This window comes from Triturus cristatus, chromosome 12, assembly GCF_964204655.1.
Source record: "Triturus cristatus chromosome 12, aTriCri1.1, whole genome shotgun sequence".
Classification (NCBI taxonomy): Eukaryota; Metazoa; Chordata; class Amphibia; order Caudata; family Salamandridae; genus Triturus; species Triturus cristatus.
This window is the reverse complement of record NC_140595.1, coordinates 216,717,925-216,731,974: the sequence shown is the minus strand read 5'-3', so window position 1 is coordinate 216,731,974 and position 14,050 is coordinate 216,717,925. Positions and strand designations below refer to the sequence as shown.

The 14,050-nt window shown below is 45.1% G+C and overlaps 14 non-coding genes across 14 annotated transcripts; all 14 read left to right on the top strand.

Annotated features, from left to right (window-relative positions):
• Positions 1 to 553: 553 nt before the first annotated feature.
• LOC146773238 (U5 spliceosomal RNA) lies at positions 554 to 668 on the top strand. The gene has a single exon (XR_014973726.1). It is a non-coding gene; the product is annotated as a U5 spliceosomal RNA (small nuclear RNA).
• Positions 669 to 1,507: 839 nt separating this feature from the next.
• Positions 1,508 to 1,622, top strand: LOC146773237 (U5 spliceosomal RNA). The gene has a single exon (XR_014973715.1). It is a non-coding gene; the product is annotated as a U5 spliceosomal RNA (small nuclear RNA).
• An 839-nt stretch (positions 1,623 to 2,461) lies between these two features.
• LOC146773236 (U5 spliceosomal RNA) lies at positions 2,462 to 2,576 on the top strand. Its single transcript, XR_014973779.1, has one exon. It is a non-coding gene; the product is annotated as a U5 spliceosomal RNA (small nuclear RNA).
• An 888-nt stretch (positions 2,577 to 3,464) lies between these two features.
• Positions 3,465 to 3,579, top strand: LOC146773235 (U5 spliceosomal RNA). The gene has a single exon (XR_014973704.1). It is a non-coding gene; the product is annotated as a U5 spliceosomal RNA (small nuclear RNA).
• Positions 3,580 to 4,467: 888 nt separating this feature from the next.
• LOC146773234 (U5 spliceosomal RNA) lies at positions 4,468 to 4,582 on the top strand. Its single transcript, XR_014974543.1, has one exon. It is a non-coding gene; the product is annotated as a U5 spliceosomal RNA (small nuclear RNA).
• An 889-nt stretch (positions 4,583 to 5,471) lies between these two features.
• LOC146773233 (U5 spliceosomal RNA) lies at positions 5,472 to 5,586 on the top strand. Its single transcript, XR_014973693.1, has one exon. It is a non-coding gene; the product is annotated as a U5 spliceosomal RNA (small nuclear RNA).
• An 889-nt stretch (positions 5,587 to 6,475) lies between these two features.
• On the top strand, positions 6,476 to 6,590 carry LOC146773232 (U5 spliceosomal RNA). Its single transcript, XR_014973681.1, has one exon. It is a non-coding gene; the product is annotated as a U5 spliceosomal RNA (small nuclear RNA).
• Positions 6,591 to 7,429: 839 nt separating this feature from the next.
• On the top strand, positions 7,430 to 7,544 carry LOC146773231 (U5 spliceosomal RNA). Its single transcript, XR_014974416.1, has one exon. It is a non-coding gene; the product is annotated as a U5 spliceosomal RNA (small nuclear RNA).
• Positions 7,545 to 8,433: 889 nt separating this feature from the next.
• LOC146773230 (U5 spliceosomal RNA) lies at positions 8,434 to 8,548 on the top strand. The gene has a single exon (XR_014973670.1). It is a non-coding gene; the product is annotated as a U5 spliceosomal RNA (small nuclear RNA).
• Positions 8,549 to 9,387: 839 nt separating this feature from the next.
• Positions 9,388 to 9,502, top strand: LOC146773229 (U5 spliceosomal RNA). The gene has a single exon (XR_014973659.1). It is a non-coding gene; the product is annotated as a U5 spliceosomal RNA (small nuclear RNA).
• Positions 9,503 to 10,391: 889 nt separating this feature from the next.
• On the top strand, positions 10,392 to 10,506 carry LOC146773228 (U5 spliceosomal RNA). The gene has a single exon (XR_014973648.1). It is a non-coding gene; the product is annotated as a U5 spliceosomal RNA (small nuclear RNA).
• Positions 10,507 to 11,395: 889 nt separating this feature from the next.
• LOC146773227 (U5 spliceosomal RNA) lies at positions 11,396 to 11,510 on the top strand. Its single transcript, XR_014973637.1, has one exon. It is a non-coding gene; the product is annotated as a U5 spliceosomal RNA (small nuclear RNA).
• Positions 11,511 to 12,398: 888 nt separating this feature from the next.
• On the top strand, positions 12,399 to 12,513 carry LOC146773226 (U5 spliceosomal RNA). Its single transcript, XR_014973626.1, has one exon. It is a non-coding gene; the product is annotated as a U5 spliceosomal RNA (small nuclear RNA).
• An 889-nt stretch (positions 12,514 to 13,402) lies between these two features.
• Positions 13,403 to 13,517, top strand: LOC146773225 (U5 spliceosomal RNA). The gene has a single exon (XR_014974468.1). It is a non-coding gene; the product is annotated as a U5 spliceosomal RNA (small nuclear RNA).
• Positions 13,518 to 14,050: the final 533 nt, after the last annotated feature.

Here is a 14,050-nt window from a genome sequence, read left to right as displayed (position 1 = left end):
CGTTTAGAGGTGCCCTGAGAGGTCACCAATCCTGAGTCAGCTTCCTCTCAGGTAGACTTGAAGGGGCACGTCAGACTTGTTTCATGTGTCTCCAGCCTAGACAGATATATCCTTCTATATTCAGGTTTAATGAAAGTACGTGTGAAAAAGGCACATACGGTGCATGGCTATGTGTAGAGCACAGTGGTGGCTCTGAGCATATCGATTGGAGGGATGGTGTTGAAAGCGTAAAATGGCTAGGGGACAAAAGGCCTACAGTGCCACTTAACTAAAAGCCTGATTCACATTTCCTGTTCCCCTTTCCCAGCAGCCCCGACAACTCCTAATGAGCTGAGGTGAGTACAAAAGAAATTTGCATATTCCCAGACATACTCATGTGAACAGTCCACCTTTTTGTACCTTGAGCAGAGACTTTGAAATGTTGGCCTGTTTTGCCCACCGGCCTGGTTCTCGCCCTCTTTCTTAGAGCCTGAAAATACCTTTCAGGTCCTCACCCTCGCAATGACAGGGTCTTTGATGTGCCGCCACTTACCCTAGAGAGCTATATTGTCACTTACTCTGGTTTCTCTTCAAAACGAAAAAATCTTTCGCCTTTTACTAAAGATTTCCGTGGAGAGGAACATTTAAGAGTTTATTCAATTTTTTTAAGCCTTGCCACAGGTGAGGCTGTTTATCATTTGTTTAAAAGAAAAGCATTACAAGTTGGGGAATATCCAGCAATTGTCTGCTGCTTTTTTGGGGGACATGAGTTTGGTGTTTTATTCCTGAGCTCTCTGCTTGCTCATTTGCATAAACAGAGTGCAGGAGAGGTGCCTCATGGGAAAGAGCTTGTGCAGTGCATGAGATTGCTTTTCTTGACTGACTTGAAACTTCACGATCGCAGGCAGTATATTTTCTTATCTCCCAAAGATCCTGCTGCCAGATCCCAGAGGTCACCCTCCTTTTTAAAGGTGGGACCAAGACTCATGCTGTGCTTTTCATAGGGCTTGCCCGTTATTTGTGCCCGTTGAGGTCGCCAATCCTGAGTCAGCTTCCTCTCAGGTAGACTTGAAGGGGCACGTCAGACTTGTTTCACGTGTCTCCAGCCTAGACAGATATATCCTTCTATATTCAGGTTTAATGAAAGTACGTGTGAAAAAGGCACATACGGTGCATGGCTATGTGTAGAGCGTGTTGAAAGCGTAAAATGGCTAGGGGACAAAAGGCCTACAGTGCCACTTAACTAAAAGCCTGATTCACATTTCCTGTTCCCCTTCCCCAGCAGCCCCGACAACTCCTAATGAGCTGAGGTGAGTACAAAAGAAATTTGCATATTCCCAGACATACACATGTGAACAGTCCACCTTTTTGTACCTTGAGCAGAGACTTTGAAATGTTGGCCTGTTTTGCCCACCGGCCTGGTTCTCGCCCTTTTTCTTAGAGCCTGAAAATACCTTTCAGGTCCTCACCCTCGCAATGACAGGGTCTTTGATGTGCCGCCACTTACCCTAGAGAGCTATATTGTCACTTACTCTGGTTTCTCTTCAAAACGAAAAAATCTTTCGCCTTTTACTAAAGATTTCCGTGGAGAGGAACATTTAAGAGTTTATTCAATTTTTTTAAGCCTTGCCACAGGTGAGGCTGTTTATCATTTGTTTAAAAGAAAAGCATTACAAGTTGGGGAATATCCAGCAATTGTCTGCTGCTTTTTTGGGGGACATGAGTTTGGTGTTTTATTCCTGAGCTCTCTGCTTGCTCATTTGCATAAACAGAGTGCAGGAGAGGTGCCTCATGGGAAAGAGCTTGTGCAGTGCATGAGATTGCTTTTCTTGACTGACTTGAAACTTCACGATCGCAGGCAGTATATTTTCTTATCTCCCAAAGATCCTGCTGCCAGATCCCAGAGGTCACCCTCCTTTTTAAAGGTGGGACCAAGACTCATGCTGTGCTTTTCATAGGGCTTGCCCGTTATTTGTGCCCGTTGAGGTCGCCAATCCTGAGTCAGCTTCCTCTCAGGTAGACTTGAAGGGGCACGTCAGACTTGTTTCACGTGTCTCCAGCCTAGACAGATATATCCTTCTATATTCAGGTTTAATGAAAGTACGTGTGAAAAAGGCACATACGGTGCATGGCTATGTGTAGAGCGTGTTGAAAGCGTAAAATGGCTAGGGGACAAAAGGCCTACAGTGCCACTTAACTAAAAGCCTGATTCACATTTCCTGTTCCCCTTCCCCAGCAGCCCCGACAACTCCTAATGAGCTGAGGTGAGTACAAAAGAAATTTGCATATTCCCAGACATACACATGTGAACAGTCCACCTTTTTGTACCTTGAGCAGAGACTTTGAAATGTTGGCCTGTTTTGCCCACCGGCCTGGTTCTCGCCCTCTTTCTTAGAGCCTGAAAATACCTTTCAGGTCCTCACCCTCGCAATGACAGGGTCTTTGATGTGCCGCCACTTACCCTAGAGAGCTATATTGTCACTTACTCTGGTTTCTCTTCAAAATGAAAAAATCTTTCGCCTTTTACTAAAGATTTCCGTGGAGAGGAACATTTAAGAGTTTATTCAATTTTTTTAAGCCTTGCCACAGGTGAGGCTGTTTATCATTTGTTTAAAAGAAAAGCATTACAAGTTGGGGAATATCCAGCAATTGTCTGCTGCTTTTTTGGGGGACATGAGTTTGGGGTTTTCTTCCTGAGCTCTCTGCTTGCTCATTTGCATAAACAGAGTGCAGGAGAGGTGCCTCATGGGAAAGAGCTTGTGCAGTGCATGAGATTGCTTTTCTTGACTGACTTGAAACTTCACGATTGGAGGCAGTATATTTTCTTATCTCCCAAAGATCCTGCTGCCAGATCCCAGAGGTCACCCTCCTTTTTAAAGGTGGGACCAAGACTCATGCTGTGCTTTTCATAGGGCTTGCCCGTTATTTGTGTCCGTTTAGAGGTGCCCTGAGAGGTCACCAATCCTGAGTCAGCTTCCTCTCAGGTAGACTTGAAGGGGCACGTCAGACTTGTTTCATGTGTCTCCCGCCTAGACAGATATATCCTTCTATATTCAGGTTTAATGAAAGTACATGTGAAAAAGGCACATACGGTGCATGGCTATGTGTAGAGCGCAGTGGTGGCTCTGAGCATATCGATTGGAGGGATGGTGTTGAAAGCGTAAAATGGCTAGGGGACAAAAGGCCTACAGTGCCACTTAACTAAAAGCCTGATTCACATTTCCTTTCCCCTTCCCCAGCAGCCCCGACAACTCCTAATGAGCTGAGGTTAGTACAAAAGAAATTTGCATATTCCCAGACATACACATGTGAACAGTCCACTTTTTTGTACCTTGAGCAGAGACTTTGAAAAGTTGGCCTGTTTTGCCCACCGGCCTGGTTCTTGCCCTCTTTCTTAGAGCCTGAAAATACCTTTCAGGTCCTCACCCTCGCAATGACAGGGTCTTTGATGTGGCGCCACTTACCCTAGAGAGCTATATTGTCACTTACTCTGGTTTCTCTTCAAAACGAAAAAATCTTTCGCCTTTTACTAAAGATTTCCGTGGAGAGGAACATTTAAGAGTTTATTCAATTTTTTTAAGCCTTGCCACAGGTGAGGCTGTTTATCATTTGTTTAAAAGAAAAGCATTACAAGTTGGGGAATATCCAGCAATTGTCTGCTGCTTTTTTGGGGGACATGAGTTTGGTGTTTTATTCCTGAGCTCTCTGCTTGCTCATTTGCATAAACAGAGTGCAGGAGAGGTGCCTCATGGGAAAGAGCTTGTGCAGTGCATGAGATTGCTTTTCTTGACTGACTTGAAACTTCACGATCGCAGGCAGTATATTTTCTTATCTCCCAAAGATCCTGCTGCCAGATCCCAGAGGTCACCCTCCTTTTTAAAGGTGGGACCAAGACTCATGCTGTGCTTTTCATAGGGCTTGCCCGTTATTTGTGCCTGTTAGAGGTGCCCTGAGAGGTCGCCAATCCTGAGTCAGCTTCCTCTCAGGTAGACTTGAAGGGGCACGTCAGACTTGTTTCACGTGTCTCCAGCCTAGACAGATATATCCTTCTATATTCAGGTTTAATGAAAGTACGTGTGAAAAAGGCACATACGGTGCATGGCTATGTGTAGAGCACAGTGGTGGCTCTGAGCATATCGATTGGAGGGATGGTGTTGAAAGCGTAAAATGGCTAGGGGACAAAAGGCCTACAGTGCCACTTAACTAAAAGCCTGATTCACATTTCCTGTTCCCCTTCCCCAGCAGCCCCGACAACTCCTAATGAGCTGAGGTGAGTACAAAAGAAATTTGCATATTCCCAGACATACACATGTGAACAGTCCACCTTTTTGTACCTTGAGCAGAGACTCTGAAATGTTGGCCTGTTTTGCCCACCGGCCTGGTTCTCGCCCTCTTTCTTAGAGCCTGAAAATACCTTTCAGGTCCTCACCCTCGCAATGACAGGGTCTTTGATGTGGCGCCACTTACCCTAGAGAGCTATATTGTCACTTATTCTGGTTTCTCTTCAAAACGAAAAAATCTTTCGCCTTTTACTAAAGATTTCCGTGGCGAGGAACATTTAAGAGTTTATTCAATTTTTTTAAGCCTTGCCACAGGTGAGGCTGTTTATCATTTGTTTAAAAGAAAAGTATTAGAAGTTGGGGAATATCCAGCAATTGTCTGCTGCTTTTTTGGGGGACATGAGTTTGGTGTTTTATTCCTGAGCTCTCTGCTTGCTCATTTGCATAAACAGAGTGCAGGAGAGGTGCCTCATGGGAAAGAGCTTGTGCAGTGCATGAGATTGCTTTTCTTGACTGACTTGAAACTTCACGATCGCAGGCAGTATATTTTCTTATCTCCCAAAGATCCTGCTGCCAGATCCCAGAGGTCACCCTCCTTTTTAAAGGTGGGACCAAGACTCATGCTGTGCTTTTCATAGGGCTTGCCCGTTATTTGTGTCCGTTTAGAGGTGCCCTGAGAGGTCGCCAATCCTGAGTCAGCTTCCTCTCAGGTAGACTTGAAGGGGCACGTCAGACTTGTTTCACGTGTCTCCAGCCTAGACAGATATATCCTTCTATATTCAGGTTTAATGAAAGTACGTGTGAAAAAGGCACATACGGTGCATGGCTATGTGTAGAGCACAGTGGTGGCTCTGAGCATATCGATTGGAGGGATGGTGTTGAAAGCGTAAAATGGCTAGGGGACAAAAGGCCTACAGTGCCACTTAACTAAAAGCCTGATTCACATTTCCTGTTCCCCTTCCCCAGCAGCCCCGACAACTCCTAATGAGCTGAGGTGAGTACAAAAGAAATTTGCATATTCCCAGACATACACATGTGAACAGTCCACCTTTTTGTACCTTGAGCAGAGACTTTGAAATGTTGGCCTGTTTTGCCCACCGGCCTGGCTCTCGCCCTCTTTCTTAGAGCCTGAAAATACCTTTCAGGTCCTCACCCTCGCAATGACAGGGTCTTTGATGTGCCGCCACTTACCCTAGAGAGCTATATTGTCACTTACTCTGGTTTCTCTTCAAAACGAAAAAATCTTTCGCCTTTTACTAAAGATTTCCGTGGAGAGGAACATTTAAGAGTTTATTCAATTTTTTTAAGCCTTGCCACAGGTGAGGCTGTTTATCATTTGTTTAAAAGAAAAGCATTACAAGTTGGGGAATATCCAGAAATTGTCTGCTGCTTTTTTGGGGGACATGAGTTTGGTGTTTTATTCCTGAGCTCTCTGCTTGCTCATTTGCATAAACAGAGTGCAGGAGAGGTGCCTCATGGGAAAGAGCTTGTGCAGTGCATGAGATTGCTTTTCTTGACTGACTTGAAACTTCACGATCGCAGGCAGTATATTTTCTTATCTCCCAAAGATCCTGCTGCCAGATCCCAGAGGTCACCCTCCTTTTTAAAGGTGGGACCAAGACTCATGCTGTGCTTTTCATAGGGCTTGCCCGTTATTTGTGTCCGTTTAGAGGTGCCCTGAGAGGTCACCAATCCTGAGTCAGCTTCCTCTCAGGTAGACTTGAAGGGGCACGTCAGACTTGTTTCATGTGTCTCCAGCCTAGACAGATATATCCTTCTATATTCAGGTTTAATGAAAGTACGTGTGAAAAAGGCACATACGGTGCATGGCTATGTGTAGAGCACAGTGGTGGCTCTGAGCATATCGATTGGAGGGATGGTGTTGAAAGCGTAAAATGGCTAGGGGACAAAAGGCCTACAGTGCCACTTAACTAAAAGCCTGATTCACATTTCCTGTTCCCCTTCCCCAGCAGCCCCGACAACTCCTAATGAGCTGAGGTGAGTACAAAAGAAATTTGCATATTCCCAGACATACTCATGTGAACAGTCCACCTTTTTGTACCTTGAGCAGAGACTTTGAAATGTTGGCCTGTTTTGCCCACCGGCCTGGTTCTCGCCCTCTTTCTTAGAGCCTGAAAATACCTTTCAGGTCCTCACCCTCGCAATGACAGGGTCTTTGATGTGCCGCCACTTACCCTAGAGAGCTATATTGTCACTTACTCTGGTTTCTCTTCAAAACGAAAAAATCTTTCGCCTTTTACTAAAGATTTCCGTGGAGAGGAACATTTAAGAGTTTATTCAATTTTTTTAAGCCTTGCCACAGGTGAGGCTGTTTATCATTTGTTTTAAAGAAAAGCATTACAAGTTGGGGAATATCCAGCAATTGTCTGCTGCTTTTTTGGGGGACATGAGTTTGGTGTTTTATTCCTGAGCTCTCTGCTTGCTCATTTGCATAAACAGAGTGCAGGAGAGGTGCCTCATGGGAAAGAGCTTGTGCAGTGCATGAGATTGCTTTTCTTGACTGACTTGAAACTTCACGATCGCAGGCAGTATATTTTCTTATCTCCCAAAGATCCTGCTGCCAGATCCCAGAGGTCACCCTCCTTTTTAAAGGTGGGACCAAGACTCATGCTGTGCTTTTCATAGGGCTTGCCCGTTATTTGTGCCCGTTGAGGTCGCCAATCCTGAGTCAGCTTCCTCTCAGGTAGACTTGAAGGGGCACGTAAGACTTGTTTCACGTGTCTCCAGCCTAGACAGATATATCCTTCTATATTCAGGTTTAATGAAAGTACGTGTGAAAAAGGCACATACGGTGCATGGCTATGTGTAGAGCGTGTTGAAAGCGTAAAATGGCTAGGGGACAAAAGGCCTACAGTGCCACTTAACTAAAAGCCTGATTCACATTTCCTGTTCCCCTTCCCCAGCAGCCCCGACAACTCCTAATGAGCTGAGGTGAGTACAAAAGAAATTTGCATATTCCCAGACATACACATGTGAACAGTCCACCTTTTTGTACCTTGAGCAGAGACTTTGAAATGTTGGCCTGTTTTGCCCACCGGCCTGGTTCTCGCCCTCTTTCTTAGAGCCTGAAAATACCTTTCAGGTCCTCACCCTCGCAATGACAGGGTCTTTGATGTGCCGCCACTTACCCTAGAGAGCTATATTGTCACTTACTCTGGTTTCTCTTCAAAACGAAAAAATCTTTCGCCTTTTACTAAAGATTTCCCTGGAGAGGAACATTTAAGAGTTTATTCAATTTTTTTAAGCCTTGCCACAGGTGAGGCTGTTTATCATTTGTTTAAAAGAAAAGCATTACAAGTTGGGGAATATCCAGCAATTGTCTGCTGCTTTTTTGGGGGACATGAGTTTGGTGTTTTATTCCTGAGCTCTCTGCTTGCTCATTTGCATAAACAGAGTGCAGGAGAGGTGCCTCATGGGAAAGAGCTTGTGCAGTGCATGAGATTGCTTTTCTTGACTGACTTGAAACTTCACGATCGCAGGCAGTATATTTTCTTATCTCCCAAAGATCCTGCTGCCAGATCCCAGAGGTCACCCTCCTTTTTAAAGGTGGGACCAAGACTCATGCTGTGCTTTTCATAGGGCTTGCCCGTTATTTGTGTCCGTTTAGAGGTGCCCTGAGAGGTCACCAATCCTGAGTCAGCTTCCTCTCAGGTAGACTTGAAGGGGCACGTCAGACTTGTTTCATGTGTCTCCAGCCTAGACAGATATATCCTTCTATACTCAGGTTTAATGAAAGTACGTGTGAAAAAGGCACATACGGTGCATGGCTATGTGTAGAGCACAGTGGTGGCTCTGAGCATATCGATTGGAGGGATGGTGTTGAAAGCGTAAAATGGCTAGGGGACAAAAGGCCTACAGTGCCACTTAACTAAAAGCCTGATTCACATTTCCTGTTCCCCTTTCCCAGCAGCCCCGACAACTCCTAATGAGCTGAGGTGAGTACAAAAGAAATTTGCATATTCCCAGACATACTCATGTGAACAGTCCACCTTTTTGTACCTTGAGCAGAGACTTTGAAATGTTGGCCTGTTTTGCCCACCGGCCTGGTTCTCGCCCTCTTTCTTAGAGCCTGAAAATACCTTTCAGGTCCTCACCCTCGCAATGACAGGGTCTTTGATGTGCCGCCACTTACCCTAGAGAGCTATATTGTCACTTACTCTGGTTTCTCTTCAAAACGAAAAAATCTTTCGCCTTTTACTAAAGATTTCCGTGGAGAGGAACATTTAAGAGTTTATTCAATTTTTTTAAGCCTTGCCACAGGTGAGGCTGTTTATCATTTGTTTAAAAGAAAAGCATTACAAGTTGGGGAATATCCAGCAATTGTCTGCTGCTTTTTTGGGGGACATGAGTTTGGTGTTTTATTCCTGAGCTCTCTGCTTGCTCATTTGCATAAACAGAGTGCAGGAGAGGTGCCTCATGGGAAAGAGCTTGTGCAGTGCATGAGATTGCTTTTCTTGACTGACTTGAAACTTCACGATCGCAGGCAGTATATTTTCTTATCTCCCAAAGATCCTGCTGCCAGATCCCAGAGGTCACCCTCCTTTTCAAAGGTGGGACCAAGACTCATGCTGTGCTTTTCATAGGGCTTGCCCGTTATTTGTGCCCGTTGAGGTCGCCAATCCTGAGTCAGCTTCCTCTCAGGTAGACTTGAAGGGGCACGTCAGACTTGTTTCACGTGTCTCCAGCCTAGACAGATATATCCTTCTATATTCAGGTTTAATGAAAGTACGTGTGAAAAAGGCACATACGGTGCATGGCTATGTGTAGAGCGTGTTGAAAGCGTAAAATGGCTAGGGGACAAAAGGCCTACAGTGCCACTTAACTAAAAGCCTGATTCACATTTCCTGTTCCCCTTCCCCAGCAGCCCCGACAACTCCTAATGAGCTGAGGTGAGTACAAAAGAAATTTGCATATTCCCAGACATACACATGTGAACAGTCCACCTTTTTGTACCTTGAGCAGAGACTTTGAAATGTTGGCCTGTTTTGCCCACCGGCCTGGTTCTCGCCCTCTTTCTTAGAGCCTGAAAATACCTTTCAGGTCCTCACCCTCGCAATGACAGGGTCTTTGATGTGCCGCCACTTACCCTAGAGAGCTATATTGTCACTTACTCTGGTTTCTCTTCAAAACGAAAAAATCTTTCGCCTTTTACTAAAGATTTCCGTGGAGAGGAACATTTAAGAGTTTATTCAATTTTTTTAAGCCTTGCCACAGGTGAGGCTGTTTATCATTTGTTTAAAAGAAAAGCATTACAAGTTGGGGAATATCCAGCAATTGTCTGCTGCTTTTTTGGGGGACATGAGTTTGGTGTTTTATTCCTGAGCTCTCTGCTTGCTCATTTGCATAAACAGAGTGCAGGAGAGGTGCCTCATGGGAAAGAGCTTGTGCAGTGCATGAGATTGCTTTTCTTGACTGACTTGAAACTTCACGATTGGAGGCAGTATATTTTCTTATCTCCCAAAGATCCTGCTGCCAGATCCCAGAGGTCACCCTCCTTTTTAAAGGTGGGACCAAGACTCATGCTGTGCTTTTCATAGGGCTTGCCCGTTATTTGTGTCCGTTTAGAGGTGCCCTGAGAGGTCGCCAATCCTGAGTCAGCTTCCTCTCAGGTAGACTTGAAGGGGCACGTCAGACTTGTTTCACGTGTCTCCAGCCTAGACAGATATATCCTTCTATATTCAGGTTTAATGAAAGTACGTGTGAAAAAGGCACATACGGTGCATGGCTATGTGTAGAGCACAGTGGTGGCTCTGAGCATATCGATTGGAGGGATGGTGTTGAAAGCGTAAAATGGCTAGGGGACAAAAGGCCTACAGTGCCACTTAACTAAAAGCCTGATTCACATTTCCTGTTCCCCTTCCCCAGCAGCCCCGACAACCCCTAATGAGCTGAGGTGAGTACAAAAGAAATTTGCATATTCCCAGACATACACATGTGAACAGTCCACCTTTTTGTACCTTGAGCAGAGACTTTGAAATGTTGGCCTGTTTTGCCCACCGGCCTGGTTCTCGCCCTCTTTCTTAGAGCCTGAAAATACCTTTCAGGTCCTCACCCTCGCAATGACAGGGTCTTTGATGTGCCGCCACTTACCCTAGAGAGCTATATTGTCACTTACTCTGGTTTCTCTTCAAAACGAAAAAATCTTTCGCCTTTTACTAAAGATTTCCGTGGAGAGGAACATTTAAGAGTTTATTCAATTTTTTTAAGCCTTGCCACAGGTGAGGCTGTTTATCATTTGTTTAAAAGAAAAGCATTACAAGTTGGGGAATATCCAGCAATTGTCTGCTGCTTTTTTGGGGTACATGAGTTTGGTGTTTTATTCCTGAGCTCTCTGCTTGCTCATTTGCATAAACAGAGTGCAGGAGAGGTGCCTCATGGGAAAGAGCTTGTGCAGTGCATGAGATTGCTTTTCTTGACTGACTTGAAACTTCACGATTGCAGGCAGTATATTTTCTTATCTCCCAAAGATCCTGCTGCCAGATCCCAGAGGTCACCCTCCTTTTTAAAGGTGGGACCAAGACTCATGCTGTGCTTTTCATAGGGCTTGCCCGTTATTTGTGTCCGTTTAGAGGTGCCCTGAGAGGTCACCAATCCTGAGTCAGCTTCCTCTCAGGTAGACTTGAAGGGGCACGTCAGACTTGTTTCATGTGTCTCCAGCCTAGACAGATATATCCTTCTATATTCAGGTTTAATGAAAGTACGTGTGAAAAAGGCACATACGGTGCATGGCTATGTGTAGAGCGCAGTGGTGGCTCTGAGCATATCGATTGGAGGGATGGTGTTGAAAGCGTAAAATGGCTAGGGGACAAAAGGCCTACAGTGCCACTTAACTAAAAGCCTGATTCACATTTCCTTTTCCCCTTCCCCAGCAGCCCCGACAACTCCTAATGAGCTGAGGTTAGTACAAAAGAAATTTGCATATTCCCAGACATACACATGTGAACAGTCCACTTTTTTGTACCTTGAGCAGAGACTTTGAAAAGTTGGCCTGTTTTGCCCACCGGCCTGGTTCTCGCCCTCTTTCTTAGAGCCTGAAAATACCTTTCAGGTCCTCACCCTCGCAATGACAGGGTCTTTGATGTGGCGCCACTTACCCTAGAGAGCTATATTGTCACTTACTCTGGTTTCTCTTCAAAACGAAAAAATCTTTCGCCTTTTACTAAAGATTTCCGTGGAGAGGAACATTTAAGAGTTTATTCAATTTTTTTAAGCCTTGCCACAGGTGAGGCTGTTTATCATTTGTTTAAAATAAAAACATTAGAAGTTGGGGAATATCCAGCAATTGTCTGCTGCATTTTTGGGGGACATGAGTTTGGTGTTTTATTCCTGAGCTCTCTGCTTGCTCATTTGCATAAACAGAGTGCAGGAGAGGTGCCTCATGGGAAAGAGCTTGTGCAGTGCATGAGATTGCTTTTCTTGACTGACTTGAAACTTCACGATCGCAGGCAGTATATTTTCTTATCTCCCAAAGATCCTGCTGCCAGATCCCAGAGGTCACCCTCCTTTTTAAAGGTGGGACCAAGACTCATGCTGTGCTTTTCATAGGGCTTGCCCGTTATTTGTGCCTGTTAGAGGTGCCCTGAGAGGTCGCCAATCCTGAGTCAGCTTCCTCTCAGGTAGACTTGAAGGGGCACGTCAGACTTGTTTCACGTGTCTCCAGCCTAGACAGATATATCCTTCTATATTCAGGTTTAATGAAAGTACGTGTGAAAAAGGCACATACGGTGCATGGCTATGTGTAGAGCACAGTGGTGGCTCTGAGCATATCGATTGGAGGGATGGTGTTGAAAGCGTAAAATGGCTAGGGGACAAAAGGCCTACAGTGCCACTTAACTAAAAGCCTGATTCACATTTCCTGTTCCCCTTCCCCAGCAGCCCCGACAACTCCTAATGAGCTGAGGTGAGTACAAAAGAAATTTGCATATTCCCAGACATACACATGTGAACAGTCCACCTTTTTGTACCTTGAGCAGAGACTTTGAAATGTTGGCCTGTTTTGCCCACCGGCCTGGCTCTCGCCCTCTTTCTTAGAGCCTGAAAATACCTTTCAGGTCCTCACCCTCGCAATGACAGGGTCTTTGATGTGCCGCCACTTACCCTAGAGAGCTATGTTGTCACTTACTCTGGTTTCTCTTCAAAACGAAAAAATCTTTCGCCTTTTACTAAAGATTTCCGTGGAGAGGAACATTTAAGAGTTTATTCAATTTTTTTAAGCCTTGCCACAGGTGAGGCTGTTTATCATTTGTTTAAAAGAAAAGCATTACAAGTTGGGGAATATCCAGAAATTGTCTGCTGCTTTTTTGGGGGACATGAGTTTGGTGTTTTATTCCTGAGCTCTCTGCTTGCTCATTTGCATAAACAGAGTGCAGGAGAGGTGCCTCATGGGAAAGAGCTTGTGCAGTGCATGAGATTGCTTTTCTTGACTGACTTGAAACTTCACGATCGCAGGCAGTATATTTTCTTATCTCCCAAAGATCCTGCTGCCAGATCCCAGAGGTCACCCTCCTTTTTAAAGGTGGGACCAAGACTCATGCTGTGCTTTTCATAGGGCTTGCCCGTTATTTGTGTCCGTTTAGAGGTGCCCTGAGAGGTCACCAATCCTGAGTCAGCTTCCTCTCAGGTAGACTTGAAGGGGCACGTCAGACTTGTTTCATGTGTCTCCAGCCTAGACAGATATATCCTTCTATATTCAGGTTTAATGAAAGTACGTGTGAAAAAGGCACATACGGTGCATGGCTATGTGTAGAGCACAGTGGTGGCTCTGAGCATATCGATTGGAGGGATGGTGTTGAAAGCGTAAAATGGCTAGGGGACAAAAGGCCTACAGTGCCACTTAACTAAAAGCCTGATTCACATTTCCTGTTCCCCTTCCCCAGCAGCCCCGACAACTCCTAATGAGCTGAGGTGAGTACAAAAGAAATTTGCATATTCCCAGACATACTCATGTGAACAGTCCACCTTTTTGTACCTTGAGCAGAGACTTTGAAATGTTGGCCTGTTTTGCCCACCGGCCTGGTTCTCGCCCTCTTTCTTAGAGCCTGAAAATACCTTTCAGGTCCTCACCCTCGCAATGACAGGGTCTTTGATGTGCCGCCACTTACCCTAGAGAGCTATATTGTCACTTACTCTGGTTTCTCTTCAAAACGAAAAAATCTTTCGCCTTTTACTAAAGATTTCGGTGGAGAGGAACATTTAAGAGTTTATTCAATTTTTTTAAGCCTTGCCACAGGTGAGGCTGTTTATCATTTGTTTAAAAGAAAAGCATTACAAGTTGGGGAATATCCAGCAATTGTCTGCTGCTTTTTTGGGGGACATGAGTTTGGTGTTTTATTCCTGAGCTCTCTGCTTGCTCATTTGCATAAACAGAGTGCAGGAGAGGTGCCTCATGGGAAAGAGCTTGTGCAGTGCATGAGATTGCTTTTCTTGACTGACTTGAAACTTCATGATCGCAGGCAGTATATTTTCTTATCTCCCAAAGATCCTGCTGCCAGATCCCAGAGGTCACCCTCCTTTTTAAAGGTGGGACCAAGACTCATGCTGTGCTTTTCATAGGGCTTGCCCGTTATTTGTGCCCGTTGAGGTCGCCAATCCTGAGTCAGCTTCCTCTCAGGTAGACTTGAAGGGGCACGTCAGACTTGTTTCACGTGTCTCCAGCCTAGACAGATATATCCTTCTATATTCAGGTTTAATGAAAGTACGTGTGAAAAAGGCACATACGGTGCATGGCTATGTGTAGAGCGTGTTGAAAGCGTAAAATGGCTAGGGGACAA